Source organism: Saccoglossus kowalevskii, chromosome 5, assembly GCF_978046115.1.
Source record: "Saccoglossus kowalevskii chromosome 5, keSacKowa6.1, whole genome shotgun sequence".
Taxonomy (NCBI): Eukaryota; Metazoa; Hemichordata; class Enteropneusta; family Harrimaniidae; genus Saccoglossus; species Saccoglossus kowalevskii.
The window spans coordinates 4016922-4041293 of NC_140645.1; the positions used below are offsets into that span (position 1 = coordinate 4016922).

The window sequence follows — 24372 nt, forward strand, 5'->3', positions numbered from 1 at the left end:
ATTAAATTACATCCAATTCCGACGAATATTCAACCGACTGACAAACCATTGCAGAATACACCAGTTCTCGTCCGATCACTGAAGTTATGCTGCATTGGGCGTGGTTAGTACTTGCATGGGAGACCGGCTGAGAATACCATGTGCAGTAGGCTTATCAACATTTTATTCCACCGTACATACTAACTTTTTTCCATGATTTTTTGCCTAGCCGAAGCATTACATGACATCCAATTGCGACGAATATTCAGCCTACTGACAAACCATTGCAGAATACACCAGTTCTCGTCTGATCACTGAAGTTAATCCCACCGGACGTGGTTAGTACTTGCATGGGAGACCGGCTGAGAATACCACAATCAGTAGGCTCATCAACATTTTTATTCCACCGTACATACTAACTTTTTCGCCGGATTTTTTGCATAGCCGAAGCATTAAACGACATCCAATTCCGACGAATATTCAGCCTACTGCCAACCCATTGCAGAATACACCAGTTCTCGTCCGATCACTGAAGCTAAGCTGCATCGGGTGTGGTTAGTACTTGCATGGGAGACCGGCTGGGAATACCACGTGCAGTAGGCTTATCAACATTTTTATTCCACATTACATACTAACATTTTCCCATGATTTTTTGCCTAGACGAAGCATTAAACGACATCCAATTCCGACGAATATTCAGCCTACTGCCAACCCATTGCAGAATACACTAGTTCTCGTCCGATCACTGAAGCTAAGCTGCATCGGGAGTGGTTAGTACTTGCATGGGAGACCGGCTGGGAATACCACGTGCTGTAGGCTCATCAACATTTTTTTTCTCCCGTACATACTAAATTTTTTTCCGCGATTTTTTGTCTAGCCGAAGCGCTAAACGACATCCAATTTCGACGAATATTCAGCCTACAGCCAAACCAATGCAGAATACACCAGTTCTCGTCTGATCACTGAAGTTAATCTGCATCGGGCGTGGTTAGTACTTGCATGGGAGACCGGCTGGGAATACCACGTGCAGTAGGCTCATCAACATTTTTATTCCACATTACATACTTACATTTTCCCATGTTTTTTTGCCTAGCCGAAGCAATAAATGACATCCAATTGCAACGAATATTCAGCCTACTGCCAAACCAATGCAAAATACACCAGTTCACGTCTGATTACTGAAGTTAAGCTGCATTGGGCGTGGTTAGTACTTGCAAGGGAGACCGGCTGGGAATACCACGTGCATTAGGCTCATCAACTTTTTTATTCCACCGTACATACTAACTTTTTCCCGGGATTTTTTGCCGAGCCGAAGTATTAAATGACATCCAATTGCGACGAATATTCAGCCTACTGACAAACCATTGCAGAATACACCAGTTCTCGTCTGATCACTGAAGTTAATCCCACCGGACGTGGTTAGTACTTGCATGGGAGACCGGCTGAGAATACCACAATCAGTAGGCTCATCAACATTTTTATTCCACCGTACATACTAACTTTTTCGCCGGATTTTTTGCATAGCCGAAGCATTAAACGACATCCAATTCCGACGAATATTCAGCCTACTGTCAACCCATTGCAGAATACACCAGTTCTCGTCCGATCACTGAAGCTAAGCTGCATCGGGTGTGGTTAGTACTTGCATGGGAGACCGGCTGGGAATACCACGTGCAGTAGGCTCATCAACATTTTTATTCCACATTACATACTAACATTTTCCCATGATTTTTTGCCTAGACGAAGCATTAAATGACATACAATACGGACGAATATTCAGCCTACTGCCATACCATTGCAGAACACACCAGTTCTTGTCATATCAATGAAGTTAAGCTGCATCGGGCGTGGTTAGTAGTTGCATGGTAGACCGGCTGGGAATACCACGTGCAGTAGGCTCATCAACATTTTTATTCCACATTACATACTAACTTTTTCCTATGATTTTTTGCCGAGCCGTAGCATTAAATTAAATCCAATTCCGACCAATATTCAGCCTACTGACAAACCATTGCAGAATACACCAGTTCTCGTCCGATCACTGAAGTTAAGCCCACCGGACGTGGTTAGTACTTGCATGGGTGACCGGCTGGGAATACCACGTGCAGTAGGCTCATCAACATTTTTATTCCACATTACATACTAACATTTTCCCTTATTTTTTTTACCTAGCCGAAGCAATAGATGACCTCCAATTGCAAAGAATAATCAGCCTACTTCCAAACCATTGCAGAATACTCCAGTTCTCGTCCGATCACTGAAGTTAATCTGCATCGGGCATGGTTAGTACTTGCATGGGAGACTGGCTGGGAATACCCCGTGCAGTAGGATTTTCAACATTTTTATTCCACATTACATACTAACATTTTCCCATGTTTTTTTTTCCTAGCCGAAGCAATAAATTACATCCAATTGCAAGGAATATTCAGCCTACTGCCAAACCAATGCAGAATACACCAGTTCACGTCTGATTACTGAAGTTAATCTGCATCGGACGTGGTTAGTACTTGCATGGGAGACCGGCTGAGAATACCACAATCAGTAGGCTCATCAACATTTTTATTCCACCGTACATACTAACTTTTTCGCCGGATTTTTTGCATAGCCGAAGCATTAAACGACATCCAATTCCGACGAATATTCAGCCTACTGCCAACCCATTGCAGAATACACCAGTTCTCGTCCGATCACTGAAGCTAAGCTGCATCGGGTGTGGTTAGTACTTGCATGGGAGACCGGCTGGGAATACCACGTGCAGTAGGCTTATCAACATTTTTATTCCACATTACATACTAACATTTTCCCATGATTTTTTGCCTAGATGTAATTTAATACTTCGGCTAGGCAAAAAATCCCGGGAAAAATTTAGTATGTACGGTGGAATAAAATTGTTGATGAGCCTAATGCACGTGGTATTCCCAGCCGGTCTCCCATGCAAGTACTAACCACGCCCGATGCAGCTTAACTTCAGTGATCGGACGTGAACTGGTGTATTCTGCATTGGTTTGGCAGTAGGCTGAATATTCCTTGCAATTGGATGTAATTTATTGCTTCGGCTAGGATAAAAAAAACATGGGAAAATGTTAGTATGTAATGTGGAATAAAAATGTTGAAAATCCTACTGCACGGGGTATTCCCAGCCAGTCTCCCATGCAAGTACTAACCATGCCCGATGCAGATTAACTTCAGTGATCGGACGAGAACTGGAGTATTCTGCAATGGTTTGGAAGTAGGCTGATTATTCTTTGCAATTGGAGGTCATTTATTGCTTCGGCTAGGTAAAAAAAATAAGAGAAAATGTTAGTATGTAATGTGGAATAAAAATGTTGATGAGCCTACTGCACGTGGTATTCCCAGCCAGTCACCCATGCAAGTACTAACCACGTCCGGTGGGCTTAACTTCAGTGATCGGACGAGAACTGGTGTATTCTGCAATGGTTTGTCAGTAGGCTGAATATTGGTCGGAATTGGATTTAATTTAATGCTACGGCTCGGCAAAAAATCATAGGAAAAAGTTAGTATGTAATGTGGAATAAAAATGTTGATGAGCCTACTGCACGTGGTATTCCCAGCCGGTCTACCATGCAAGTACTAACCACGCCCGATGCAGCTTAACTTCATTGATATGACAAGAACTGGTGTGTTCTGCAATGGTATGGCAGTAGGCTGAATATTCGTCCGTATTGTATGTCATTTAATGCTTCGTCTAGGCAAAAAATCATGGGAAAATGTTAGTATGTAATGTGGAATAAAAATGTTGATGAGCCTACTGCACGTGGTATTCCCAGCCGGTCTCCCATGCAAGTACTAACCACACCCGATGCAGCTTAGCTTCAGTGATCGGACGAGAACTGGTGTATTCTGCAATGGGTTGGCAGTAGGCTGAATATTCGTCGGAATTGGATGTCGTTTAATGCTTCGGCTATGCAAAAAATCCGGCGAAAAAGTTAGTATGTACGGTGGAATAAAAATGTTGATGAGCCTACTGATTGTGGTATTCTCAGCCGGTCTCCCATGCAAGTACTAACCACGTCCGGTGGGATTAACTTCAGTGATCAGACGAGAACTGGTGTATTCTGCAATGGTTTGTCAGTAGGCTGAATATTCGTCGCAATTGGATGTCATTTAATACTTCGGCTAGGCAAAAAATCCCGGGAAAAAGTTAGTATGTACGGTGGAATAAAAAAGTTGATGAGCCTAATGCACGTGGTATTCCCAGCCGGTCTCCCTTGCAAGTACTAACCACGCCCAATGCAGCTTAACTTCAGTAATCAGACGTGAACTGGTGTATTTTGCATTGGTTTGGCAGTAGGCTGAATATTCGTTGCAATTGGATGTCATTTATTGCTTCGGCTAGGCAAAAAAACATGGGAAAATGTAAGTATGTAATGTGGAATAAAAATGTTGATGAGCCTACTGCACGTGGTATTCCCAGCCGGTCTCCCATGCAAGTACTAACCACGCCCGATGCAGATTAACTTCAGTGATCAGACGAGAACTGGTGTATTCTGCATTGGTTTGGCTGTAGGCTGAATATTCGTCGAAATTGGATGTCGTTTAGCGCTTCGGCTAGACAAAAAATCGCGGAAAAAAATTTAGTATGTACGGGAGAAAAAAAATGTTGATGAGCCTACAGCATGTGGTATTCCCAGCCGGTCTCCCATGCAAGTACTAACCACTCCCGATGCAGCTTAGCTTCAGTGATCGGACGAGAACTGGTGTATTCTGCAATGTTTTGTCAGTAGGCTGAATATTCGTCGGAATTGGATGTAATTTAATACTTCGGCTATTCAAAAAATCCTGGGAAAAAGTTAGTATGTACGGTGGAATAAAAATGTTGATGAGCCTACTGCACGTGGTATTCACAGCCGGTCTACCATGCAAGTACTAAACACGCCCGATGCAGCTTAACTTCAGAGATCGGATGAGAAATGGTGTATTCTGCAGTGGTTTGGCAGTAGGCTGAATATTCGTCGGAATTGAATGTAATTTAATACTTCGGCTAGGCAACAAATCCCGGGAAAAAGTTTGTATGTACGGTGGAATAATAATGTTGATTAGCCTACTGCACGCGGTATTCCCAGCCGGTCTCCCATGCAAGTACTAAACATGCCCGATGCAGATTAACTTCAGTGATCGTACGAGAACTGGTGTATTCTGCATTGGTTTGGCAGTAGGCTGAATATTCGTCGCAATTGGATGTCATTTAATGCTTCGGCTAGGCAAAAAATCATGGAAAAAAGTTAGTATGTATGGTGGAATAAAAATGTTGATAAGCCTACTGTACGTGGTATTCCCAGCCGGTCTCCCATGCAAGTACTAACCTCGCCTGATGCAGCTAAACTTCAGTGATCGGTCGAGAACTGGTGTATTCTGCAATGGTTTGGCAGTAGGCTGAATATTGGTCGGAATTGAATTTAATTTAATACTTCGGCTTGGCAAAAAATTCCGGGAAAAAATTAGTATGTACGGTGGAATAAAAATGTTGATGAGCCTACTGCACGTGGTATTCCCAGCAGGTCTCCCATGCAAGTACTAACCACTCCCGATGCAGCTTAACTTCAGTGAACGGACGAGAAATGGTGTATTCTGCAATGGGTTGGCAGTAGGCTGAATATTCGTCATAATTGGATGTCATTTAATGCTTCGGCTAGGCGAAAAATCCCGGGAAAAATTTAGTATGTACGGTGGAATAAAATTGTTGATGAGCCTAATGCACGTGGTATTCCCAGCCGGTCTCCCATGCAAGTACTAACCACGCCCGATGCAGCTTAACTTCAGTGATCGGACGTGAACTGGTGTATTCTGCATTGGTTTGGCAGTAGGCTGAATATTCCTTGCAATTGGATGTAATTTATTGCTTCGGCTAGGAAAAAAAAAACATGGGAAAATGTTAGTATGTAATGTGGAATAAAAATGTTGAAAATCCTACTGCACGGGGTATTCCCAGCCAGTCTCCCATGCAAGTACTAACCATGCCCGATGCAGATTAACTTCAGTGATCGGACGAGAACTGGAGTATTCTGCAATGGTTTGGAAGTAGGCTGATTATTCTTTGCAATTGGAGGTCATTTATTGCTTCGGCTAGGTAAAAAAAATAAGGGAAAATGTTAGTATGTAATGTGGAATAAAAATGTTGATGAGCCTACTGCACGTGGTATTCCCAGCCGGTCACCCATGCAAGTACTAACCACGTCCGGTGGGCTTAACTTCAGTGATCGGACGAGAACTGGTGTATTCTGCAATGGTTTGTCAGTAGGCTGAATATTGGTCGGAATTGGATTTAATTTAATGCTACGGCTCGGCAAAAAATCATAGGAAAAAGTTAGTATGTAATGTGGAATAAAAATGTTGATGAGCCTACTGCACGTGGTATTCCCAGCCGGTCTACCATGCAAGTACTAACCACGCCCGATGCAGCTTAACTTCATTGATATGACAAGAACTGGTGTGTTCTGCAATGGTATGGCAGTAGGCTGAATATTTATCCGTATTGTATGTCATTTAATGCTTCGTCTAGGCAAAAAATCATGGGAAAATGTTAGTATGTAATGTGGAATAAAAATGTTCATGAGCCTACTGCACGTGGTATTCCCAGCCGGTCTCCCATGCAAGTACTAACCACACCCGATGCAGCTTAGCTTCAGTGATCGGACGAGAACTGGTGTATTCTGCAATGGGTTGGCAGTAGGCTGAATATTCGTCAGAATTGGATGTCGTTTAATGCTTCGGCTATGCAAAAAATCCGGCGAAAAAGTTAGTATGTACGGTGGAATAAAAATGTTGATGAGCCTACTGATTGTGGTATTCTCAGCCGGTCTCCCATGCAAGTACTAACCACGTCCGGTGGGATTAACTTCAGTGATCAGACGAGAACTGGTGTATTCTGCAATGGTTTGTCAGTAGGCTGAATATTCGTCGCAATTGGATGTCATTTAATACTTCGGCTAGGCAAAAAATCCCGGGAAAAAGTTAGTATGTACGGTGGAATAAAAAAGTTGATGAGCCTAATGCACGTGGTATTCCCAGCCGGTCTCCCTTGCAAGTACTAACCACGCCCAATGCAGCTTAACTTCAGTAATCAGACGTGAACTGGTGTATTTTGCATTGGTTTGGCAGTAGGCTGAATATTCGTTGCAATTGGATGTCATTTATTGCTTCGGCTAGGCAAAAAAACATGGGAAAATGTAAGTATGTAATGTGGAATAAAAATGTTGATGAGCCTACTGCACGTGGTATTCCCAGCCGGTCTCCCATGCAAGTACTAACCACGCCCGATGCAGATTAACTTCAGTGATCAGACGAGAACTGGTGTATTCTGCATTGGTTTGGCTGTAGGCTGAATATTCGTCGAAATTGGATGTCGTTTAGCGCTTCGGCTAGACAAAAAATCGCGGAAAAAAATTTAGTATGTACGGGAGAAAAAAAATGTTGATGAGCCTACAGCACGTGGTATTCCCAGCCGGTCTCCCATGCAAGTACTAACCACTCCCGATGCAGCTTAGCTTCAGTGATCGGACGAGAACTAGTGTATTCTGCAATGGGTTGGCAGTAGGCTGAATATTCGTCGGAATTGGATGTCGTTTAATGCTTCGTCTAGGCAAAAAATCATGGGAAAATGTTAGTATGTAATGTGGAATAAAAATGTTGATAAGCCTACTGCACGTGGTATTCCCAGCCGGTCTCCCATGCAAGTACTAACCACACCCGATGCAGCTTAGCTTCAGTGATCGGACGAGAACTGGTGTATTCTGCAATGGGTTGGCAGTAGGCTGAATATTCGTCGGAATTGGATGTCGTTTAATGCTTCGGCTATGCAAAAAATCCGGCGAAAAAGTTAGTATGTACGGTGGAATAAAAATGTTGATGAGCCTACTGATTGTGGTATTCTCAGCCGGTCTCCCATGCAAGTACTAACCACGTCCGATGCAGATTAACTTCAGTAATCAGACGTGAACTGGTGTATTCTGCATTGGTTTGGCAGTAGGCTGAATATTCCTTGCAATTGGATGTAATTTATTGCTTCGGCTAGGAAAAAAAAACATGGGAAAATGTTAGTATGTAATGTGGAATAAAAATGTTGAAAATCCTACTGCACGGGGTATTCCCAGCCAGTCTCCCATGCAAGTACTAACCATGCCCGATGCAGATTAACTTCAGTGATCGGACGAGAACTGGAGTATTCTGCAATGGTTTGGAAGTAGGCTGATTATTCTTTGCAATTGGAGGTCATCTATTGCTTCGGCTAGGTAAAAAAAATAAGGGAAAATGTTAGTATGTAATGTGGAATAAAAATGTTGATGAGCCTACTGCACGTGGTATTCCCAGCCGGTCACCCATGCAAGTACTAACCACGTCCGGTGGGCTTAACTTCAGTGATCGGACGAGAACTGGTGTATTCTGCAATGGTTTGTCAGTAGGCTGAATATTGGTCGGAATTGGATTCAATTTAATGCTACGGCTCGGCAAAAAATCATAGGAAAAAGTTAGTATGTAATGTGGAATAAAAATGTTGATGAGCCTACTGCACGTGGTATTCCCAGCCGGTCTACCATGCAAGTACTAACCACGCCCGATGCAGCTTAACTTCATTGATATGACAAGAACTGGTGTGTTCTGCAATGGTATGGCAGTAGGCTGAATATTCGTCCGTATTGTATGTCATTTAATGCTTCGTCTAGGCAAAAAATCATGGGAAAATGTTAGTATGTAATGTGGAATAAAAATGTTGATGAGCCTACTGCACGTGGTATTCCCAGCCGGTCTCCCATGCAAGTACTAACCACACCCGATGCAGCTTAGCTTCAGTGATCGGACGAGAACTGGTGTATTCTGCAATGGGTTGACAGTAGGCTGAATATTCGTCGGAATTGGATGTCGTTTAATGCTTCGGCTATGCAAAAAATCCGGCGAAAAAGTTAGTATGTACGGTGGAATAAAAATGTTGATGAGCCTACTGATTGTGGTATTCTCAGCCGGTCTCCCATGCAAGTACTAACCACGTCCGGTGGGATTAACTTCAGTGATCAGACGAGAACTGGTGTATTCTGCAATGGTTTGTCAGTAGGCTGAATATTCGTCGCAATTGGATGTCATTTAATACTTCGGCTCGGCAAAAAATCCCGGGAAAAAGTTAGTATGTACGGTGGAATAAAAAAGTTGATGAGCCTAATGCACGTGGTATTCCCAGCCGGTCTCCCTTGCAAGTACTAACCACGCCCAATGCAGCTTAACTTCAGTAATCAGACGTGAACTGGTGTATTTTGCATTGGTTTGGCAGTAGGCTGAATATTCGTTGCAATTGGATGTCATTTATTGCTTCGGCTAGGCAAAAAAACATGGGAAAATGTAAGTATGTAATGTGGAATAAAAATGTTGATGAGCCTACTGCACGTGGTATTCCCAGCCGGTCTCCCATGCAAGTACTAACCACGCCCGATGCAGATTAACTTCAGTGATCAGACGAGAACTGGTGTATTCTGCATTGGTTTGGCTGTAGGCTGAATATTCGTCGAAATTGGATGTCGTTTAGCGCTTCGGCTAGACAAAAAATCGCGGAAAAAAATTTAGTATGTACGGGAGAAAAAAAATGTTGATGAGCCTACAGCACGTGGTATTCCCAGCCGGTCTCCCATGCAAGTACTAACCACTCCCGATGCAGCTTAGCTTCAGTGATCGGACGAGAACTAGTGTATTCTGCAATGGGTTGGCAGTAGGCTGAATATTCGTCGGAATTGGATGTCGTTTAATGCTTCGTCTAGGCAAAAAATCATGGGAAAATGTTAGTATGTAATGTGGAATAAAAATGTTGATAAGCCTACTGCACGTGGTATTCCCAGCCGGTCTCCCATGCAAGTACTAACCACACCCGATGCAGCTTAGCTTCAGTGATCGGACGAGAACTGGTGTATTCTGCAATGGGTTGGCAGTAGGCTGAATATTCGTCGGAATTGGATGTCGTTTAATGCTTCGGCTATGCAAAAAATCCGGCGAAAAAGTTAGTATGTACGGTGGAATAAAAATGTTGATGAGCCTACTGATTGTGGTATTCTCAGCCGGTCTCCCATGCAAGTACTAACCACGTCCGGTGGGATTAACTTCAGTGATCAGACGAGAACTGGTGTATTCTGCAATGGTTTGTCAGTAGGCTGAATATTCGTCGCAATTGGATGTCATGTAATGCTTCGGCTAGGCAAAAAATCATGGAAAAAAGTTAGTATGTACGGTGGAATAAAATGTTGATAAGCCTACTGCACATGGTATTCTCAGCCGGTCTCCCATGCAAGTACTAACCACGCCCAATGCAGCATAACTTCAGTGATCGGACGAGAACTGGTGTATTCTGCAATGGTTTGTCAGTCGGTTGAATATTCGTCGGAATTGGATGTAATTTAATACTTCGGCTAGGCAAAAAAATCCCGGGAAAAAGTTAGTATGTACGGTGGAATAAAAAAGTTGATGAGCCTAATGCACGTGGTATTCCCAGCCGGTCTCCCTTGCAAGTACTAACCACGCCCGATGCAGCTTAACTTCAGTAATCAGACGTGAACTGGTGTATTTTGCATTGGTTTGGCAGTAGGCTGAATATTCGTTGCAATTGGATGTCGTTTAGCGCTTCGGCTAGACAAAAAAACATGGGAAAATGTAAGTATGTAATGTGGAATAAAAATGTTGATGAGCCTACAGCACGTGGTATTCCCAGCCGGTCTCCCATGCAAGTACTAACCACTCCCGATGCAGCTTAGCTTCAGTGATCGGACGAGAACTAGTGTATTCTGCAATGGGTTGGCAGTAGGCTGAATATTCGTCGGAATTGGATGTCGTTTAATGCTTCGGCTATGCAACAAATCCCGCGAAAAAGTTAGTATGTACGGTGGAATAAAAATGATGATGAGCCTACTGCTTGTGGTATTCTCAGCCGGTCTCCCATGCAAGTACTATCCACGTCCGGCGGGCTTAACTTCAGTGATCGGACAAGAACTGGTGTATTCTGCAATGGTTTGTCAGTAGGCTGAATTTTCGTCGGAATTGGATGTCGTTTAATGCTTCGGCTATGCAACAAATCCCGCGAAAAAGTTAGTATGTACGGTGGAATAAAATGTTGATGAGCCTACTGCTTGTGGTATTCTCAGCCGGTCTCCCATGCAAGTACTAACCACGTCCGGTGGGCTTAACTTCAGTGATCGGACGAGATCTGGTGTATTCTGCAATGGTTTGTCAGTAGGCTGAATATTCGTAGGAATTGGATGTAATTTAATACTTCGGCAAGGCAAAAAATCACGGGAAAAAGTTAGTATGTACGGTGGAATAAAAATGTTGATGAGCCTACTGCAAGTGGTATTCACAGCCGGTCTGCCATGCAAGTACTAACCACGCCCAATGCAGCTTAACTTCAGTGATCGGATGTGAACTGGTGTATTCTGCAATGGTTTGGCAGTAGGCTGAATATTCGTCGGAATTGAATGTAATTTAATACTTCGGCTAGGCAACAAATCTCGGGAAAAAGTTAGTATGTACGGTGGAATAAAAATGTTGATGAGCCTACTGCACGTGGTATTCCCAGCCGGTCTACCATGCAAGTACTAACCACGCCCGATGCAGCTTAACTTCATTGATATGACAAAAACTGGTGTGTTCTGCAATGTTTTGGCAGTAGGCTGAATATTCGTCGGAATTGAATGTAATTTAATACTTCGGCTAGGCAACAAATTTCGGGAAAAAGTTAGTATGTACGGTGGAATAAAAATGTCGATGAGCCTACTGCACGTGGTATTCCCAGCCGGTCTCCCATGCAAGTACTAAACACGCCCGATGCAGCTTAGCTTCAGTGATCGGACGAGAACTGGTGTATTCTGCAATGGGTTGGCAGTAGGCTGAATATTCGTCGGAATTGGATGTCGTTTAATGCTTCGGCTATGCAAAAAATCCCGCGAAAATGTTAGTATGTACGGTGGAATAAAATGTTGATGAGCCTACTGCTTGTGGTATTCTCAGCCGGTCTCCCATGCAAGTACTAACCACGTCCGGTGGGCTTAACTTCAGTGATCGGACAAGAACTGGTGTATTCTGCATTGGTTTGGCAGTAGGCTGAATATTTGTTGCAATTGGATGTCATTTATTGCTTCGGCAAGGCAAAAAAACATGGGAAAATGTAAGTATGTAATGTGGAATAAAAATGTTGATGAGCCTACTGCACGTGGTATTCCCAGCCGGTCTCCCATGCAAGTACTAACCACGCCCGATGCAGATTAACTTCAGTGATCAGACAAGAACTGGTGTATTCTGCATTGGTTTGGCTGTAGGCTGAATATTCTTTGCAATTGGAGGTCATTTATTGCTTCGGCTAGGCAAAAATTCATGGAAAATAGTTAGTATGTATGGTGGAATAAAAATGTTCAACAGCCAACTGCACGTGGTATTCCCATCCGGTCTTCCATGCAAGTACTAACCACGAGCGATGCAGCTTTGCTTCAGTGATCGGACGAGAACTGGTGTACTCTGCAATGGTTTGGCAGTAGGCTGAATATTCGTCGAAATTGGATGTCGTTTAGCGCTTCGGCTAGACAAAAAATCGCGGAAAAAAGTTAGTATGTACGGGAGAATAAAAATGTTGATGAGCCTACAGCACGTGGTATTCCCAGCCGGTCTCACATGCAAGTACTAACCACGCCCGATGCAGCTTAGCTTCAGTGATCGGACGAGAACTAGTGTATTCTGCAATGGGTTGGCAGTAGGCTGAATATTCGTCGGAATTGGATGTCGTTTAATGCTTCGGCTATGCAACAAATCCCGCGAAAAATTTAGTATGTACGGTGGAATAAAAATGATGATGAGAGTACTGCTTGTGGTATTCTCAGCCGGTCTCCCATGCAAGTACTATCCATGTCCGGTGGGCTTAACTTCAGTGATCGGACGAGAACTGGTGTATTCTGCAATGGTTTGTCAGTAGGCTGAATATTCGTCGGAATTGGATGTAATTTAATACTTCGGCAAGGCAAAAAATCATGGGAAAATGTTAGTATGTAATGTGGAATAAAAATGTCGATGAGCCTACTGCACGTGGTATTCCCAGCCGGTCTCCCATGCATGTACTAACCACGCCTGATGCAGCTTAGCTTCAGTGATCGGACGAGAACTGGTGTATTCTGCAATGGGTTGGCAGTAGGCTGAATATTCGTCGGTATTGGATGTCGTTTAATGCTTCGGCTATGCAAAAAATCCCGCGAAAATGTTAGTATGTACGGTGGAATAAAATGTTGATGAGCCTACTGCTTGTGGTATTCTCAGCCGGTCTCCCATGCAAGTACTAACCACGTCCAATGCAGATTAACTTCAGTGATCAGACGAGAACTGGTGTATTCTGCATTGGTTTGGCTGTAGGCTGAATATTCTTTGCAATTGGATGTCATTTAATGCTTCGGCTAGGCAAAAAATCATGGAAAAAAGTTAGTATGTACGGTGGAATAATAATGTTGATAAGCCTACTGCACGTGGGCTTAACTTCAATGATCGTACGAGAACAGGTGTATTCTGCAATGGTTTGGCAGTAGGCTGAATATACGTCGGAATTGGATGTCATTTAATACTACGGCTAGAAAAAAAATCATAGGAAAATGTTAGTATGTAATGTGGAATAAAAATGTTGATGAGCCTACTGCACGTGGTATTCCCAGCCGGTCTCCCATGCAAGTACTAACCATGTCCGAGGCAGATTAACTTCAGTGATCGGACGAGAACTGGTGTACTCTGCATTGGTTTGGCAGGAGCCAGAATATTCGTCGCAATTGGATGTCATTTAATGCTTCGGCTAGGCAAAAAATCATGGAAAAAAGTTAGTATGTACGGTGGAATAAACATGTTGATGAGCCTACTGCACATGGTATTCTCAGCCGGTCTCGCATGCAAGTACTAACCACGCCCAATGCAGCTTAACTTCAGTGATCGGACGAGAACTGGTGTATTCTGCAATGGTTTGTCATTCGGTTGAATATTCGTAGGAATTGGATGTAATTTAATACTTCGGCTAGGCAAAAAATCCCGGGAAAAAGTTAGTATGTAATGTGGAATAAAAATGTTGATGAGCCTAATGGACGTGGTATTCCCAGCCGGTCTCCCTTGCAAGTATTAACCACGCCCGATGGAGATTAACTTCAGTGATCGGACGAGAACTGGTGTATTCTGCATTGGTTTGGCTGTATACTGAATATTCTTTGCAATTGGAGGTCATTTATTGCTTCGGCTAGACAAAAAATCGCGGAAAAAAGTTAGTATGTACGGGAGAATAAAAATATTGATGAGCCTACAGCATGTGGTATTCCCAGCCGGTCTCCCATGCAAGTACTAACCACGCCCGATGCAGCTTAGCTTCAGTGATCGGACGAGAACTAGTGTATTCTACATTGGGTTGGCAGTAGGCTGAATATTCGTCGGAATTGGATATCGTTTAATGCTTCGGCTATGCAAAAAATCCCGCGAAAAAGTTAGTATGTACGGTGGAATAAAAATGATGATGAGCCTACTGAGCGTGGTATTCCCAGCCGGTCTACCATGCAAGTACTAACCACGCCCGATGCAGCTTAACTTCAGTGATCGGACGAGAACTGGTGTATTCTGCAATGGGTTGGCAGTAGGCTGAATATTCGTCGGAATTGGATGTCGTTTAATGCTTCGGCTATGCAAAAAATCCCGCGAAAAAGTTAGTATGTAAGGTGGAATAAAAATGTTGATGAGCCTACTGCTTGTGCTATTCTCAGTCGGTCTCCCATGCAAGTACTAACCACGCCCGATGCAGCTTAGCTTCAGTGATCGGATGAGAACTGGTGTACTCTGCAATGATTTGGCAGTAGGCTGAATATTCGTCGAAATTGGATGTCGTTTAGCGCTTCGGCTAGACAAAAAATCGCAGAAAAAATTTAGTATGTACGGGAGAATAAAAATGTTGATGAGCCTACAGCACGTGGTATTCCCAGCCGGTCTCCCATGCAAGTACCACCCACGCCCGATGCAGCTTAGCTTCAGTGATCGGACGAGAACTGGTGTATTCTGCAATGGGTTGGCAGTAGGCTGAATATTCGTCGGAATTGGATGTCGTTTAATGCTTCGGCTATGCAAAAAATCCCGCGAAAAAGTTAGTATGTACGGTGGAATAAAAATGTTGATGAGCCTACTGCTTGTGGTATTCTCAGCCGGTCTCCCATGCAAGTACTAACCACGTCCGGTGGGCTTAACTGCAGTGATCGGACGAGAACTTGTGTATTGTGCAATGGTTTGGCAGTAGGCTGAATATTCGTCGGAATTGAACGTCATTTAATGCTATGGCTCGGCAAAAAATCATAGGAAAAAGTTAGTATGTAATGTGGAATAAAACTGTTGATGAGCCTACTGCACGTGGTATTCCCAGCCGGTCTACCATGCAAGTACTAACCACGCCCGATGCAGCTTAACTTCAGTGATCGGACGAGAACTGGTGTATTCTGCAATGGGTTGGCAGTAGGCTGAATATTCTTCGGAATTGGATGTCGTTTAATGCGTCGGCTATGCAAAAAATCCCGCGAAAAAGTTAGTATGTACGGTGGAATAAAAATGTTGATGAGCCTACTGCTTGTGGTATTCTCAGCCGGTCTCCCATGCAAGTACTAACCACGTCCGGTGGGCTTAACTTCAGTGATCGGACGAGAACTGGTGTGTTCTGCAATTGTTTGTCAGTAGGCTGAATATTCGTCGGAATTGGATGTAATTTAATACTTCGGCTAGGCAAAAAATCCCGGGAAAAAGTTAGTATGTTCTGTGGAATAAAAATGTTGATGAGCCTAGTGCACATGGTATTCCCAGCCGTTATACCATGCAAGTACTAACCACGCCCAATGCAGCTTAACTTCAGTGATCGGACGAGAACTGGTGTATTCGGCAATGGTTTGGCAGTAGGCTGAATATTCGTCGCAATTGGATGTCATTTAATGCTTCGGCTAGGCAAAAAATCATGAAAAAAAGTTAGTATGTATGGTGTAATAAAAATGTTGATGAGCCTACTGCACATGGTATTGTTAGCCGGTCTCCCATGCAAGTACTAACCACGCCCGATGCAGCTTAACTTTAGTAATCGGACGAGAACTGGTGTATTCTGCAATGGTTTGGCAGTAGGCTGAATATACGTCGGAATTGGATGTCATTTAATGCTATGGCTAGGAAAAAAATCATAGGAAAAAGTTAGTATGTAATGTGGAATAAAAATGTTGATGAGCCTACTGCACGTGGTATTCCCAGCCGGTCTCCCATGCAAGTACTAACCACGCCCGATGCAGCTTAACTTCAGTGACCGGACGAGAACTGGTGTATTCTGCAATAGTTTGACAGTAGGCTGAGTAATCGTCAGAATTGGATTTAATTTAATACTTCGGCTTGGCAAAAAATCCCGGGAAAAAGTTAGTATGTACGGTGGAATAAAAATGTTGATGAGCCTACTGCACATGGTATTCCCAGCCAGTCTCCCATGCAAGTACTAACCACGCCCGATGCAGCTTAACTTCTGTAATTGGACGTGAACTGGTGTATTCTACATTGGTTTGGCAGTAGGCTGAATTTTCGTTGCAATTGGATGTCATTTATTGCTTCGGCTAGGCAAAAAAACATGGGAAAATGTTAGTATGTAATGTGGAATAAAAATGTTGATGAGCCTACTGCACGTGGTATTCCCAGCCAGTCTCCCATGCAAGTACTAACCATGCCCGATGCAGATTAACTTCAGTGATCAGACGAGAACTGGTGTATTCTGCATTGGTTTGGCTGCAGGCTGAATATTTTTTGCAATTGGATGTCATTTATTGCTTCGGCTAGGTAAACAATTATGGGAAAATGTTAGTATGTAATGTGGAATTAAAATGTTGATGAGCCTACTGCACGTGGTATTCCCAGCCGATCTCCCATGCAAGTACTAACCACGCCCAATGCAGATTAACTTCAGTGATCGGATGAGAACTGGTGTATTCTGCATTGGTTTGGCAGTATGCTGAATGTTCGTTGCAATTGTATGCCATTTAATGCTTTGGCTAGACAAAAAATCATGGAAAATATTTAGTATGTACGGTGGAATAAAAATGTTCATCAGCCAACTGCACGTGGTATTCCCAGCCGGTCTCCCATGCAAGTACTAACCACGCCCGATGCAGGTTAACTGCAGTGATCGGACGAGAACTGGTGTATTCTGCAATGGTTTGGCAGTAGGCTGAATATTCGTCGGAATTGAATGTCATTTAATGCTATGGTTCGGCAAAAAATCATAGGAAAAAGTTAGTATGTAATGTGGAATAAAAATGTTGATGAGCCTACTGCACGTGGTATTCCCAGCCATGCAAGTACTCACCACGCCCGATGTAGCTTAACTTCATTGATATGACGAGAACTAGTGTGTTCTGCAATGGTTTGGCTGTAGGCTGAATATTCGTCCGTATTGTATGTCATTTAATGCTTCATTTAGGCAAAAAATCATGGGAAAATGTTAGTATGTAATGTGGAATAAAAATGTTGATGAGCCTACTGCACGTGGTATTCCTAGCCGGTCTCCCATGCAAGTACAAACCACGCCCGATGCAACTTAACTTCAGTGATCGGACGAGAACTGGTGTATTCTGCAATGGGTTGGCAGTAGGCTGAATATTCGTCGGAATTGGATGTCGTTTAATGCTTCGGCTAGTCAAAAAATCCCGGGAAAAAGTTAGTATGTACGGTGGAATAAAAATATTGATGAGCCTACTGCACGTGGTATTCCCAGCCGTTCTACCATGCAAGTACTAACCACGCCCTATGCAGCTTAACTTCAGTGATCGGACGACAACTGGTGTATTCTGCAATGGTTTGGCAGTAGGCTGAATATTCTTCGCAATTGGATGTCATTTAATGCTTCGGCTAGGCAAAAAATCATGGAAAAAAGTTAGTATGTACGGTGGAATAAAAATGGTGGTGAGCCTACTGCACATGGTATTCTCAGCCGGTCTCCCATGCAAGTACTAACCACGCCCGATGCAGCTTAACTTCAGTGATCGGACGAGAACTGGTGTATTCTGCAATGGTTTGGCAGTAGGCTGAATATTCATCGGAATTGGATGTCATTTAATCCTACGGCTAGGGAAAAATCATGGAAAAAAGTTAGTATGTACGGTGGAATAAAAATGTTGGTGAGCCTACTGCACATGGTATTTTCAGCCGGTCTCCCATGCAAGTACTAACCACGCCCGATGCAGCTTAAATTCAGTGATCGGACGAGAACTGATGTATTCTGCAATGGTTTGGCAGTAGGCTAAATATACATCGGAATTGGATGTCATTTAATCCTACGGCTAGGAAAAAATCATAGGTAAAAGTTAGTATGTAATGTGGAATAAAAATGTTGATGAGCCTACTGCACATGGTATTCCCAGCCGGTCTCCCATGCAAGTACTAACCACGCCCGATGCAGCTTAACTTCAGTGATCGGACAAGAACTGGTGTATTCTGCAATGAGTTGCCAGTAGGCTGAATATTCGTCGGAATTGGATGTCGTTTAATGCTTCGGCTATGCAAAAAATCCCTCGAAAAAGTTAGTATGTGCGGTGGAATAAAAATGTTGATGAGCCTACTGCATGCGGTATTCCCAGCCGGTCTCCCATGCAAGTACTAACCACGCCCAATGCAGATTAACTTCAGTGATCGGATGAGAACTGGTGTATTCTGCATTGGTTTGGCAGTATGCTGAATGTTCGTTGCAATTGTATGCCATTTAATGCTTTGGCTAGGCAAAAAATCATGGAAAATAGTTAGTATGTACGGTGGAATAAAAATGTTCATCAGCCAACTGCGCGTAGTATTCCCAGCCGGTCTCCCATGCAAGTACTAACCACGCCCGATGCAGGTTAACTGCAGTGATCGGACGAGAACTGGTGTATTCTGCAATGGTTTGGCAGAAGGCTGAATATTCGTCGGAATTGAATGTCATTTAATGCTATGGTTCGGCAAAAAATCATAGGAAAAAGTTAGTATGTAATGTGGAATAAAAATGTTGATGAGCCTACTGCACGTGGTATTCCCAGCCGGTCTACCATGCAAGTACTCACCACGCCCGATGTAGCTTAACTTCATTGATATGACGAGAACTAGTGTGTTCTGCAATGGTTTGGCTGTAGGCTGAATATTCGTCCGTATTGTATGTCATTTAATGCTTCATTTATGCAAAAAATCATGGGAAAATGTTAGTATGTAATGTGGAATAAAAATATTGATGAGCCTACTGCACGTGGTATTCCCAGCCGGTCTCCCATGCAAGTACAAACCACGCCCGATGCAACTTAACTTCAGTGATCAGACGAGAACTGGTGTATTCTGCAATGGGTTGGCAGTAGGCTGAATATTCGTCGGAATTGGATGTCGTTTAATGCTTCGGCTAGGCAAAAAATCCCGGGAAAAAGTTAGTATGTACGGTGGAATAAAAATATTGATGAGCCTACTGCACGTGGTATTCCCAGCCGTTCTACCATGCAAGTACTAACCACGCCCTATGCAGCTTAACTTCAGTGATCGGACGACAACTGGTGTATTCTGCAATGGTTTGGCAGTAGGCTGAATATACATCGGAATTGGATGTCATTTAATCCTACGGCTAGGAAAAAATCATAGGTAAAAGTTAGTATGTAATGTGGAATAAAAATGTTGATGAGCCTACTGCACATGGTATTCCCAGCCGGTCTCCCATGCAAGTACTAACCGCGTCTGGTGGGCTTAACTTCAATGATCGGACGAGAACTGGTGTATTCTGCAATGGTTTGTCAGTAGGGTGAATATTCTTCGGAATTGGATGTAATTTAAAACTTCGGCTAGGCAAAAAATCCCGGGAAAAAGTTAGTATGTACGATGGAATAAAAATGTTGATGAGCCTAATGCACGTGTGTATTCCAGCCGGTCTCCCTTGCAAGTACTAACCACGCCCGATGCAGCTTAACTTCACTGATCGGACGTGAACTGGTGTATTCTGCATTGGTTTGACAGTAGGCTGAATATTCGTTGCAATTGGATGTCATTTATTGCTTCGGCTAGGCAAAAAACATGGGAAAATGTTAGTATGTAATGTGGAATAATAATGTCGATGAGCCTACTGCACGTGGTATTCCCAGCCGGTCTCCCATGCAAGTACTAACCACGCCCAATGCAGATTATCTTCAGTGATATGACGAGAACTGGTGTATTCTGCATTGGTTTGGCTGTATGCTGAATATTCTTTGCAATTGGAGGTCATTTATTGCTTCGGCTAGGTAAAAAATTATGGGAAAATGTTAGTATGTAATGTGGAATAAAAATGTTGATGAGCCTACTGCACGTGGTATTCCCAGCCGGTCTCCCATGCAAGTACTAACCACGCCCGATGCAGCTTAACTTCAGTGATCGGACGAGAACTGGTGTATTCTGCAATGGTTTGGCAGTAGGCTGAATATTTGTCGGAATTGGATGTCGTTTAAAATGCTTCGGCTATGCAAAAAATCCCGCGAAAAAGTTAGTATGTACGGGAGAATAAAAATGTTGATGAGCCTAATGCACGTGGTATTCCCAGCCGGTCTCCCTTGCAAGTACAAACCACGCCCGATGCAGCTTAACTTCAGTAATCAGACGTGAACTGGTGTATTCTGCATTGGTTTGGCAGTAGGCTGAATATTCGTTGCAATTGGATGTCATTTATTGCTTCGGCTAGGCAAAAAAACATGGGAAAATGTTAGTACGTAATGTGGAATAAAAATGTTGATGAGCCTACTGCACGTGGTATTCCCAGCCGGTCTCCCATGCAAGTATTAACCACGCCCAATGCAGATTAACTTCCGTGATCGGACGAGAACTGGTGTATTCTGCATTGGTTTGGCTGTAGGCTGAATATTCTTTGCAATTGGAGGTCATTTATTGCTTCGGCTAGACAAAAAATCGCGGAAAAAAGTTAGTATGTACGGGAGAATAAAAATGTTGATGAGCCTACAGCATGTGGTATTCCCAGCCGGTCTCCCATGCAAGTACTAACCATGCCCGATGCAGATTAACTTCAGTGATCGGACGAGAACTGGTGTACTCTGCATTGGTTTGGCAGTAGGCTGAATATTCCTCGGAATTGGATGTAATTTAATACTTCGGCTAGGCAAAAAATCATGGAAAAAAGTTAGTATGTACGGTGGAATAAAAATGTTCATGAGCCTACTGCAGATGGTTTTCCCAGCCGATCACCCACGCAAGTACTAACCACGCCCGATGCAGCTTAACTTCAGTGATCGGACGAGAACTGGTGTATTCTGCAATGATTTGGCAGTAGGCTGAACATTCGTCGGAATTGGATGTAATTTTTTACTTCGGCTAGGCAACAAATCCCGGGAAATATGGTATGTACGGTGGAATAAAAATGTTGATAAGCCTACTGCACGTGGTATTCCCAGCCGGTCTCCCATGCAAGTACTAACCATGCCCTATGCAGATTAACTTCAATGATCAGACGAGAACTTGTGTATTCTGCATTGGTTTGGCAGTAGGCTGAATATTCGTCGCAATTGGATGTCATTTAATGCTTCGTCTAGGCAAAAAATCATGGGAAAAAGTTAGTATGTAATGTGGACTAAAAATGTTCATCAGCCTACTGCACGTGGTATTCCCAGCCGGTCTCCCATGCAAGTACTAACCACGCCCGATGCAGCTTAACTTCAGTGATCGGACGAGAACTGGTGTATTCTGCAATGGTTAGGCAGTAGGCTGAATATTCAACCGAATTGTATGTCATTTAATGCTTCGTCTAGGCAAAAAATCATTGGAAAAAGTTAGCATGTAATGTGGAATAAAAATGTTGATGAGCCTACTGCACGAGGTATTCCCAGCCGGTCTCTCGTGCAAGTACTAACCACGCCCGATGCGGCTTAGCTTCAGTGATCGGACGAGAACTGGTGTATTCTGCAATGGTTTGGCAGTAGGCTGAATATTTGTCGGAATTGGATTTCAATTAATGCTTCGGCTAGGCAAAAAATCACGGGAAAAAGTTGGTATGTACAGGTGGAATAAAAGTATTGATAAGCCTACTGCACGTGGTATTCCCAGCCGGTCTCCCATTCAATTACTAACCATGCCCGATGCAGATTAACTTCAGTGATCGGACGAGAACTGGTGTATTCTGCAATGGTTTGGCAGTAGACTGAATATTCGTCGGAATTGGATGTAATTTAATACTTCGGCTAGGCAACAAATCCCGGGAAAAAGTTGGTATGTACGGTGGAATTATAATGTTGATGAGCGTACTGCACGTGGTATTCCCAGCCGGTCTCCCATGCAAGTATTAACCACGCCCAATGCAGATTAACTTCCGTGATCGGACGAGAACTGGTGTATTCTGCATTGGTTTGGCTGTAGGCTGAATATTCTTTGCAATTGGAGGTCATTTATTGCTTCGGCTAGACAAAAAATCGCGGAAAAAAGTTAGTATGTACGGGAGAATAAAAATGTTGATGAGCCTACAGCATGTGGTATTCCCAGCCGGTCTCCCATGCAAGTACTAACCATGCCCGATGCAGATTAACTTCAGTGATCGGACGAGAACTGGTGTACTCTGCATTGGTTTGGCAGTAGGCTGAATATTCCTCGGAATTGGATGTAATTTAATACTTCGGCTAGGCAAAAAATCATGGAAAAAAGTTAGTATGTACGGTGGAATAAAAATGTTCATGAGCCTACTGCAGATGGTTTTCCCAGCCGATCACCCACGCAAGTACTAACCACGCCCGATGCAGCTTAACTTCAGTGATCGGACGAGAACTGGTGTATTCTGCAATGATTTGGCAGTAGGCTGAACATTCGTCGGAATTGGATGTAATTTTTTACTTCGGCTAGGCAACAAATCCCGGGAAATATGGTATGTACGGTGGAATAAAAATGTTGATAAGCCTACTGCACGTGGTATTCCCAGCCGGTCTCCCATGCAAGTACTAACCATGCCCTATGCAGATTAACTTCAATGATCAGACGAGAACTTGTGTATTCTGCATTGGTTTGGCAGTAGGCTGAATATTCGTCGCAATTGGATGTCATTTAATGCTTCGTCTAGGCAAAAAATCATGGGAAAAAGTTAGTATGTAATGTGGACTAAAAATGTTCATCAGCCTACTGCACGTGGTATTCCCAGCCGGTCTCCCATGCAAGTACTAACCACGCCCGATGCAGCTTAACTTCAGTGATCGGACGAGAACTGGTGTATTCTGCAATGGTTAGGCAGTAGGCTGAATATTCAACCGAATTGTATGTCATTTAATGCTTCGTCTAGGCAAAAAATCATTGGAAAAAGTTAGCATGTAATGTGGAATAAAAATGTTGATGAGCCTACTGCACGAGGTATTCCCAGCCGGTCTCTCGTGCAAGTACTAACCACGCCCGATGCGGCTTAGCTTCAGTGATCGGACGAGAACTGGTGTATTCTGCAATGGTTTGGCAGTAGGCTGAATATTTGTCGGAATTGGATTTCAATTAATGCTTCGGCTAGGCAAAAAATCACGGGAAAAAGTTGGTATGTACGGTGGAATAAAAATGTTGATAAGCCTACTGCACGTGGTATTCCCAGCCGGTCTCCCATGCAAGTACTAACCATGCCCTATGCAGATTAACTTCAATGATCAGACGAGAACTTGTGTATTCTGCATTGGTTTGGCAGTAGGCTGAATATTCGTCGCAATTGGATGTCATTTAATGCTTCGTCTAGGCAAAAAATCATGGGAAAAAGTTAGTATGTAATGTGGACTAAAAATGTTCATCAGCCTACTGCACGTGGTATTCCCAGCCGGTCTCCCATGCAAGTACTAACCACGCCCGATGCAGCTTAACTTCAGTGATCGGACGAGAACTGGTGTATTCTGCAATGGTTAGGCAGTAGGCTGAATATTCAACCGAATTGTATGTCATTTAATGCTTCGTCTAGGCAAAAAATCATTGGAAAAAGTTAGCATGTAATGTGGAATAAAAATGTTGATGAGCCTACTGCACGAGGTATTCCCAGCCGGTCTCTCGTGCAAGTACTAACCACGCCCGATGCGGCTTAGCTTCAGTGATCGGACGAGAACTGGTGTATTCTGCAATGGTTTGGCAGTAGGCTGAATATTTGTCGGAATTGGATTTCAATTAATGCTTCGGCTAGGCAAAAAATCACGGGAAAAAGTTGGTATGTACAGGTGGAATAAAAGTATTGATAAGCCTACTGCACGTGGTATTCCCAGCCGGTCTCCCATTCAATTACTAACCATGCCCGATGCAGATTAACTTCAGTGATCGGACGAGAACTGGTGTATTCTGCAATGGTTTGGCAGTAGACTGAATATTCGTCGGAATTGGATGTAATTTAATACTTCGGCTAGGCAACAAATCCCG

General features: G+C 43.4%; 1 non-coding gene and 92 pseudogenes across 1 annotated transcript; 11 read left to right on the plus strand and 82 right to left on the minus strand.

The window, feature by feature from the left end:
- Positions 1–32: 32 nt before the first annotated feature.
- LOC146743259 (5S ribosomal RNA) lies at positions 33–152 on the plus strand (annotated as a pseudogene).
- Positions 153–462: 310 nt separating this feature from the next.
- On the plus strand, positions 463–582 carry LOC146743260 (5S ribosomal RNA; annotated as a pseudogene).
- A 96-nt stretch (positions 583–678) lies between these two features.
- On the plus strand, positions 679–798 carry LOC146743261 (5S ribosomal RNA; annotated as a pseudogene).
- Positions 799–895: 97 nt separating this feature from the next.
- Positions 896–1015, plus strand: LOC146743262 (5S ribosomal RNA; annotated as a pseudogene).
- Positions 1016–1111: 96 nt separating this feature from the next.
- On the plus strand, positions 1112–1231 carry LOC146743263 (5S ribosomal RNA; annotated as a pseudogene).
- A 311-nt stretch (positions 1232–1542) lies between these two features.
- LOC146743264 (5S ribosomal RNA) lies at positions 1543–1662 on the plus strand (annotated as a pseudogene).
- A 96-nt stretch (positions 1663–1758) lies between these two features.
- Positions 1759–1878, plus strand: LOC146743265 (5S ribosomal RNA; annotated as a pseudogene).
- Positions 1879–1974: 96 nt separating this feature from the next.
- LOC146743266 (5S ribosomal RNA) lies at positions 1975–2093 on the plus strand (annotated as a pseudogene).
- Positions 2094–2190: 97 nt separating this feature from the next.
- LOC146743267 (5S ribosomal RNA) lies at positions 2191–2310 on the plus strand (annotated as a pseudogene).
- A 97-nt stretch (positions 2311–2407) lies between these two features.
- LOC146743268 (5S ribosomal RNA) lies at positions 2408–2527 on the plus strand (annotated as a pseudogene).
- A 96-nt stretch (positions 2528–2623) lies between these two features.
- Positions 2624–2743, plus strand: LOC146743269 (5S ribosomal RNA; annotated as a pseudogene).
- Positions 2744–2876: 133 nt separating this feature from the next.
- On the minus strand, positions 2877–2996 carry LOC146743270 (5S ribosomal RNA; annotated as a pseudogene).
- Positions 2997–3094: 98 nt separating this feature from the next.
- LOC146743271 (5S ribosomal RNA) lies at positions 3095–3214 on the minus strand (annotated as a pseudogene).
- A 97-nt stretch (positions 3215–3311) lies between these two features.
- LOC146743272 (5S ribosomal RNA) lies at positions 3312–3430 on the minus strand (annotated as a pseudogene).
- Positions 3431–3526: 96 nt separating this feature from the next.
- LOC146743273 (5S ribosomal RNA) lies at positions 3527–3646 on the minus strand (annotated as a pseudogene).
- A 96-nt stretch (positions 3647–3742) lies between these two features.
- On the minus strand, positions 3743–3862 carry LOC146743274 (5S ribosomal RNA; annotated as a pseudogene).
- Positions 3863–4173: 311 nt separating this feature from the next.
- LOC146743275 (5S ribosomal RNA) lies at positions 4174–4293 on the minus strand (annotated as a pseudogene).
- Positions 4294–4389: 96 nt separating this feature from the next.
- On the minus strand, positions 4390–4509 carry LOC146743276 (5S ribosomal RNA; annotated as a pseudogene).
- A 97-nt stretch (positions 4510–4606) lies between these two features.
- LOC146743277 (5S ribosomal RNA) lies at positions 4607–4726 on the minus strand (annotated as a pseudogene).
- Positions 4727–4822: 96 nt separating this feature from the next.
- Positions 4823–4942, minus strand: LOC146743278 (5S ribosomal RNA; annotated as a pseudogene).
- A 96-nt stretch (positions 4943–5038) lies between these two features.
- Positions 5039–5158, minus strand: LOC146743279 (5S ribosomal RNA; annotated as a pseudogene).
- A 96-nt stretch (positions 5159–5254) lies between these two features.
- Positions 5255–5374, minus strand: LOC146743280 (5S ribosomal RNA; annotated as a pseudogene).
- A 96-nt stretch (positions 5375–5470) lies between these two features.
- On the minus strand, positions 5471–5590 carry LOC146743281 (5S ribosomal RNA; annotated as a pseudogene).
- Positions 5591–5686: 96 nt separating this feature from the next.
- Positions 5687–5806, minus strand: LOC146743282 (5S ribosomal RNA; annotated as a pseudogene).
- Positions 5807–5904: 98 nt separating this feature from the next.
- LOC146743283 (5S ribosomal RNA) lies at positions 5905–6024 on the minus strand (annotated as a pseudogene).
- A 97-nt stretch (positions 6025–6121) lies between these two features.
- LOC146743284 (5S ribosomal RNA) lies at positions 6122–6240 on the minus strand (annotated as a pseudogene).
- A 96-nt stretch (positions 6241–6336) lies between these two features.
- LOC146743285 (5S ribosomal RNA) lies at positions 6337–6456 on the minus strand (annotated as a pseudogene).
- A 96-nt stretch (positions 6457–6552) lies between these two features.
- LOC146743286 (5S ribosomal RNA) lies at positions 6553–6672 on the minus strand (annotated as a pseudogene).
- Positions 6673–6983: 311 nt separating this feature from the next.
- LOC146743287 (5S ribosomal RNA) lies at positions 6984–7103 on the minus strand (annotated as a pseudogene).
- A 96-nt stretch (positions 7104–7199) lies between these two features.
- LOC146743288 (5S ribosomal RNA) lies at positions 7200–7319 on the minus strand (annotated as a pseudogene).
- Positions 7320–7416: 97 nt separating this feature from the next.
- On the minus strand, positions 7417–7536 carry LOC146743289 (5S ribosomal RNA; annotated as a pseudogene).
- A 96-nt stretch (positions 7537–7632) lies between these two features.
- On the minus strand, positions 7633–7752 carry LOC146743290 (5S ribosomal RNA; annotated as a pseudogene).
- Positions 7753–7848: 96 nt separating this feature from the next.
- On the minus strand, positions 7849–7968 carry LOC146743291 (5S ribosomal RNA; annotated as a pseudogene).
- A 97-nt stretch (positions 7969–8065) lies between these two features.
- Positions 8066–8185, minus strand: LOC146743292 (5S ribosomal RNA; annotated as a pseudogene).
- A 97-nt stretch (positions 8186–8282) lies between these two features.
- LOC146743293 (5S ribosomal RNA) lies at positions 8283–8401 on the minus strand (annotated as a pseudogene).
- A 96-nt stretch (positions 8402–8497) lies between these two features.
- On the minus strand, positions 8498–8617 carry LOC146743294 (5S ribosomal RNA; annotated as a pseudogene).
- Positions 8618–8713: 96 nt separating this feature from the next.
- LOC146743295 (5S ribosomal RNA) lies at positions 8714–8833 on the minus strand (annotated as a pseudogene).
- Positions 8834–9144: 311 nt separating this feature from the next.
- On the minus strand, positions 9145–9264 carry LOC146743296 (5S ribosomal RNA; annotated as a pseudogene).
- Positions 9265–9360: 96 nt separating this feature from the next.
- LOC146743297 (5S ribosomal RNA) lies at positions 9361–9480 on the minus strand (annotated as a pseudogene).
- A 97-nt stretch (positions 9481–9577) lies between these two features.
- Positions 9578–9697, minus strand: LOC146743298 (5S ribosomal RNA; annotated as a pseudogene).
- A 96-nt stretch (positions 9698–9793) lies between these two features.
- LOC146743299 (5S ribosomal RNA) lies at positions 9794–9913 on the minus strand (annotated as a pseudogene).
- Positions 9914–10223: 310 nt separating this feature from the next.
- On the minus strand, positions 10224–10343 carry LOC146743300 (5S ribosomal RNA; annotated as a pseudogene).
- Positions 10344–10440: 97 nt separating this feature from the next.
- On the minus strand, positions 10441–10560 carry LOC146743301 (5S ribosomal RNA; annotated as a pseudogene).
- A 96-nt stretch (positions 10561–10656) lies between these two features.
- LOC146743302 (5S ribosomal RNA) lies at positions 10657–10776 on the minus strand (annotated as a pseudogene).
- A 525-nt stretch (positions 10777–11301) lies between these two features.
- Positions 11302–11421, minus strand: LOC146743303 (5S ribosomal RNA; annotated as a pseudogene).
- Positions 11422–11733: 312 nt separating this feature from the next.
- Positions 11734–11853, minus strand: LOC146743304 (5S ribosomal RNA; annotated as a pseudogene).
- Positions 11854–12163: 310 nt separating this feature from the next.
- On the minus strand, positions 12164–12283 carry LOC146743305 (5S ribosomal RNA; annotated as a pseudogene).
- A 96-nt stretch (positions 12284–12379) lies between these two features.
- On the minus strand, positions 12380–12499 carry LOC146743306 (5S ribosomal RNA; annotated as a pseudogene).
- Positions 12500–12595: 96 nt separating this feature from the next.
- On the minus strand, positions 12596–12715 carry LOC146743307 (5S ribosomal RNA; annotated as a pseudogene).
- A 311-nt stretch (positions 12716–13026) lies between these two features.
- On the minus strand, positions 13027–13146 carry LOC146743308 (5S ribosomal RNA; annotated as a pseudogene).
- A 95-nt stretch (positions 13147–13241) lies between these two features.
- LOC146743309 (5S ribosomal RNA) lies at positions 13242–13361 on the minus strand (annotated as a pseudogene).
- A 266-nt stretch (positions 13362–13627) lies between these two features.
- On the minus strand, positions 13628–13747 carry LOC146743310 (5S ribosomal RNA; annotated as a pseudogene).
- Positions 13748–14275: 528 nt separating this feature from the next.
- On the minus strand, positions 14276–14395 carry LOC146743311 (5S ribosomal RNA; annotated as a pseudogene).
- Positions 14396–14491: 96 nt separating this feature from the next.
- Positions 14492–14611, minus strand: LOC146743312 (5S ribosomal RNA; annotated as a pseudogene).
- A 96-nt stretch (positions 14612–14707) lies between these two features.
- Positions 14708–14827, minus strand: LOC146743313 (5S ribosomal RNA; annotated as a pseudogene).
- A 96-nt stretch (positions 14828–14923) lies between these two features.
- LOC146743314 (5S ribosomal RNA) lies at positions 14924–15043 on the minus strand (annotated as a pseudogene).
- A 311-nt stretch (positions 15044–15354) lies between these two features.
- LOC146743315 (5S ribosomal RNA) lies at positions 15355–15474 on the minus strand (annotated as a pseudogene).
- Positions 15475–15785: 311 nt separating this feature from the next.
- Positions 15786–15905, minus strand: LOC146743316 (5S ribosomal RNA; annotated as a pseudogene).
- A 96-nt stretch (positions 15906–16001) lies between these two features.
- LOC146743317 (5S ribosomal RNA) lies at positions 16002–16121 on the minus strand (annotated as a pseudogene).
- Positions 16122–16217: 96 nt separating this feature from the next.
- LOC146743318 (5S ribosomal RNA) lies at positions 16218–16337 on the minus strand (annotated as a pseudogene).
- A 96-nt stretch (positions 16338–16433) lies between these two features.
- On the minus strand, positions 16434–16553 carry LOC146743319 (5S ribosomal RNA; annotated as a pseudogene).
- A 96-nt stretch (positions 16554–16649) lies between these two features.
- On the minus strand, positions 16650–16769 carry LOC146743320 (5S ribosomal RNA; annotated as a pseudogene).
- A 96-nt stretch (positions 16770–16865) lies between these two features.
- Positions 16866–16985, minus strand: LOC146743321 (5S ribosomal RNA; annotated as a pseudogene).
- Positions 16986–17081: 96 nt separating this feature from the next.
- On the minus strand, positions 17082–17201 carry LOC146743322 (5S ribosomal RNA; annotated as a pseudogene).
- Positions 17202–17505: 304 nt separating this feature from the next.
- LOC146743323 (5S ribosomal RNA) lies at positions 17506–17625 on the minus strand (annotated as a pseudogene).
- Positions 17626–17721: 96 nt separating this feature from the next.
- Positions 17722–17841, minus strand: LOC146743324 (5S ribosomal RNA; annotated as a pseudogene).
- Positions 17842–17937: 96 nt separating this feature from the next.
- On the minus strand, positions 17938–18057 carry LOC146743325 (5S ribosomal RNA; annotated as a pseudogene).
- Positions 18058–18152: 95 nt separating this feature from the next.
- Positions 18153–18272, minus strand: LOC146743326 (5S ribosomal RNA; annotated as a pseudogene).
- Positions 18273–18367: 95 nt separating this feature from the next.
- LOC146743327 (5S ribosomal RNA) lies at positions 18368–18487 on the minus strand (annotated as a pseudogene).
- Positions 18488–18583: 96 nt separating this feature from the next.
- On the minus strand, positions 18584–18703 carry LOC146743328 (5S ribosomal RNA; annotated as a pseudogene).
- Positions 18704–18799: 96 nt separating this feature from the next.
- On the minus strand, positions 18800–18919 carry LOC146743329 (5S ribosomal RNA; annotated as a pseudogene).
- A 312-nt stretch (positions 18920–19231) lies between these two features.
- On the minus strand, positions 19232–19351 carry LOC146743330 (5S ribosomal RNA; annotated as a pseudogene).
- Positions 19352–19447: 96 nt separating this feature from the next.
- Positions 19448–19567, minus strand: LOC146743331 (5S ribosomal RNA; annotated as a pseudogene).
- A 525-nt stretch (positions 19568–20092) lies between these two features.
- Positions 20093–20212, minus strand: LOC146743332 (5S ribosomal RNA; annotated as a pseudogene).
- Positions 20213–20308: 96 nt separating this feature from the next.
- Positions 20309–20428, minus strand: LOC146743333 (5S ribosomal RNA). Its single transcript, XR_014929638.1, has one exon. It is a non-coding gene; the product is annotated as a 5S ribosomal RNA (ribosomal RNA).
- Positions 20429–20526: 98 nt separating this feature from the next.
- LOC146743334 (5S ribosomal RNA) lies at positions 20527–20646 on the minus strand (annotated as a pseudogene).
- A 96-nt stretch (positions 20647–20742) lies between these two features.
- On the minus strand, positions 20743–20862 carry LOC146743335 (5S ribosomal RNA; annotated as a pseudogene).
- Positions 20863–20958: 96 nt separating this feature from the next.
- On the minus strand, positions 20959–21078 carry LOC146743336 (5S ribosomal RNA; annotated as a pseudogene).
- Positions 21079–21174: 96 nt separating this feature from the next.
- LOC146743337 (5S ribosomal RNA) lies at positions 21175–21294 on the minus strand (annotated as a pseudogene).
- A 94-nt stretch (positions 21295–21388) lies between these two features.
- Positions 21389–21508, minus strand: LOC146743338 (5S ribosomal RNA; annotated as a pseudogene).
- Positions 21509–21604: 96 nt separating this feature from the next.
- Positions 21605–21724, minus strand: LOC146743339 (5S ribosomal RNA; annotated as a pseudogene).
- Positions 21725–21820: 96 nt separating this feature from the next.
- Positions 21821–21940, minus strand: LOC146743340 (5S ribosomal RNA; annotated as a pseudogene).
- Positions 21941–22037: 97 nt separating this feature from the next.
- On the minus strand, positions 22038–22157 carry LOC146743341 (5S ribosomal RNA; annotated as a pseudogene).
- Positions 22158–22253: 96 nt separating this feature from the next.
- On the minus strand, positions 22254–22373 carry LOC146743342 (5S ribosomal RNA; annotated as a pseudogene).
- Positions 22374–22469: 96 nt separating this feature from the next.
- Positions 22470–22589, minus strand: LOC146743343 (5S ribosomal RNA; annotated as a pseudogene).
- A 96-nt stretch (positions 22590–22685) lies between these two features.
- LOC146743344 (5S ribosomal RNA) lies at positions 22686–22805 on the minus strand (annotated as a pseudogene).
- Positions 22806–22899: 94 nt separating this feature from the next.
- LOC146743345 (5S ribosomal RNA) lies at positions 22900–23019 on the minus strand (annotated as a pseudogene).
- A 96-nt stretch (positions 23020–23115) lies between these two features.
- On the minus strand, positions 23116–23235 carry LOC146743346 (5S ribosomal RNA; annotated as a pseudogene).
- A 96-nt stretch (positions 23236–23331) lies between these two features.
- On the minus strand, positions 23332–23451 carry LOC146743347 (5S ribosomal RNA; annotated as a pseudogene).
- A 96-nt stretch (positions 23452–23547) lies between these two features.
- On the minus strand, positions 23548–23667 carry LOC146743348 (5S ribosomal RNA; annotated as a pseudogene).
- A 96-nt stretch (positions 23668–23763) lies between these two features.
- Positions 23764–23883, minus strand: LOC146743349 (5S ribosomal RNA; annotated as a pseudogene).
- A 96-nt stretch (positions 23884–23979) lies between these two features.
- LOC146743350 (5S ribosomal RNA) lies at positions 23980–24099 on the minus strand (annotated as a pseudogene).
- Positions 24100–24196: 97 nt separating this feature from the next.
- On the minus strand, positions 24197–24316 carry LOC146743351 (5S ribosomal RNA; annotated as a pseudogene).
- Between the last annotated feature and the right edge of the window lie 56 nt (positions 24317–24372).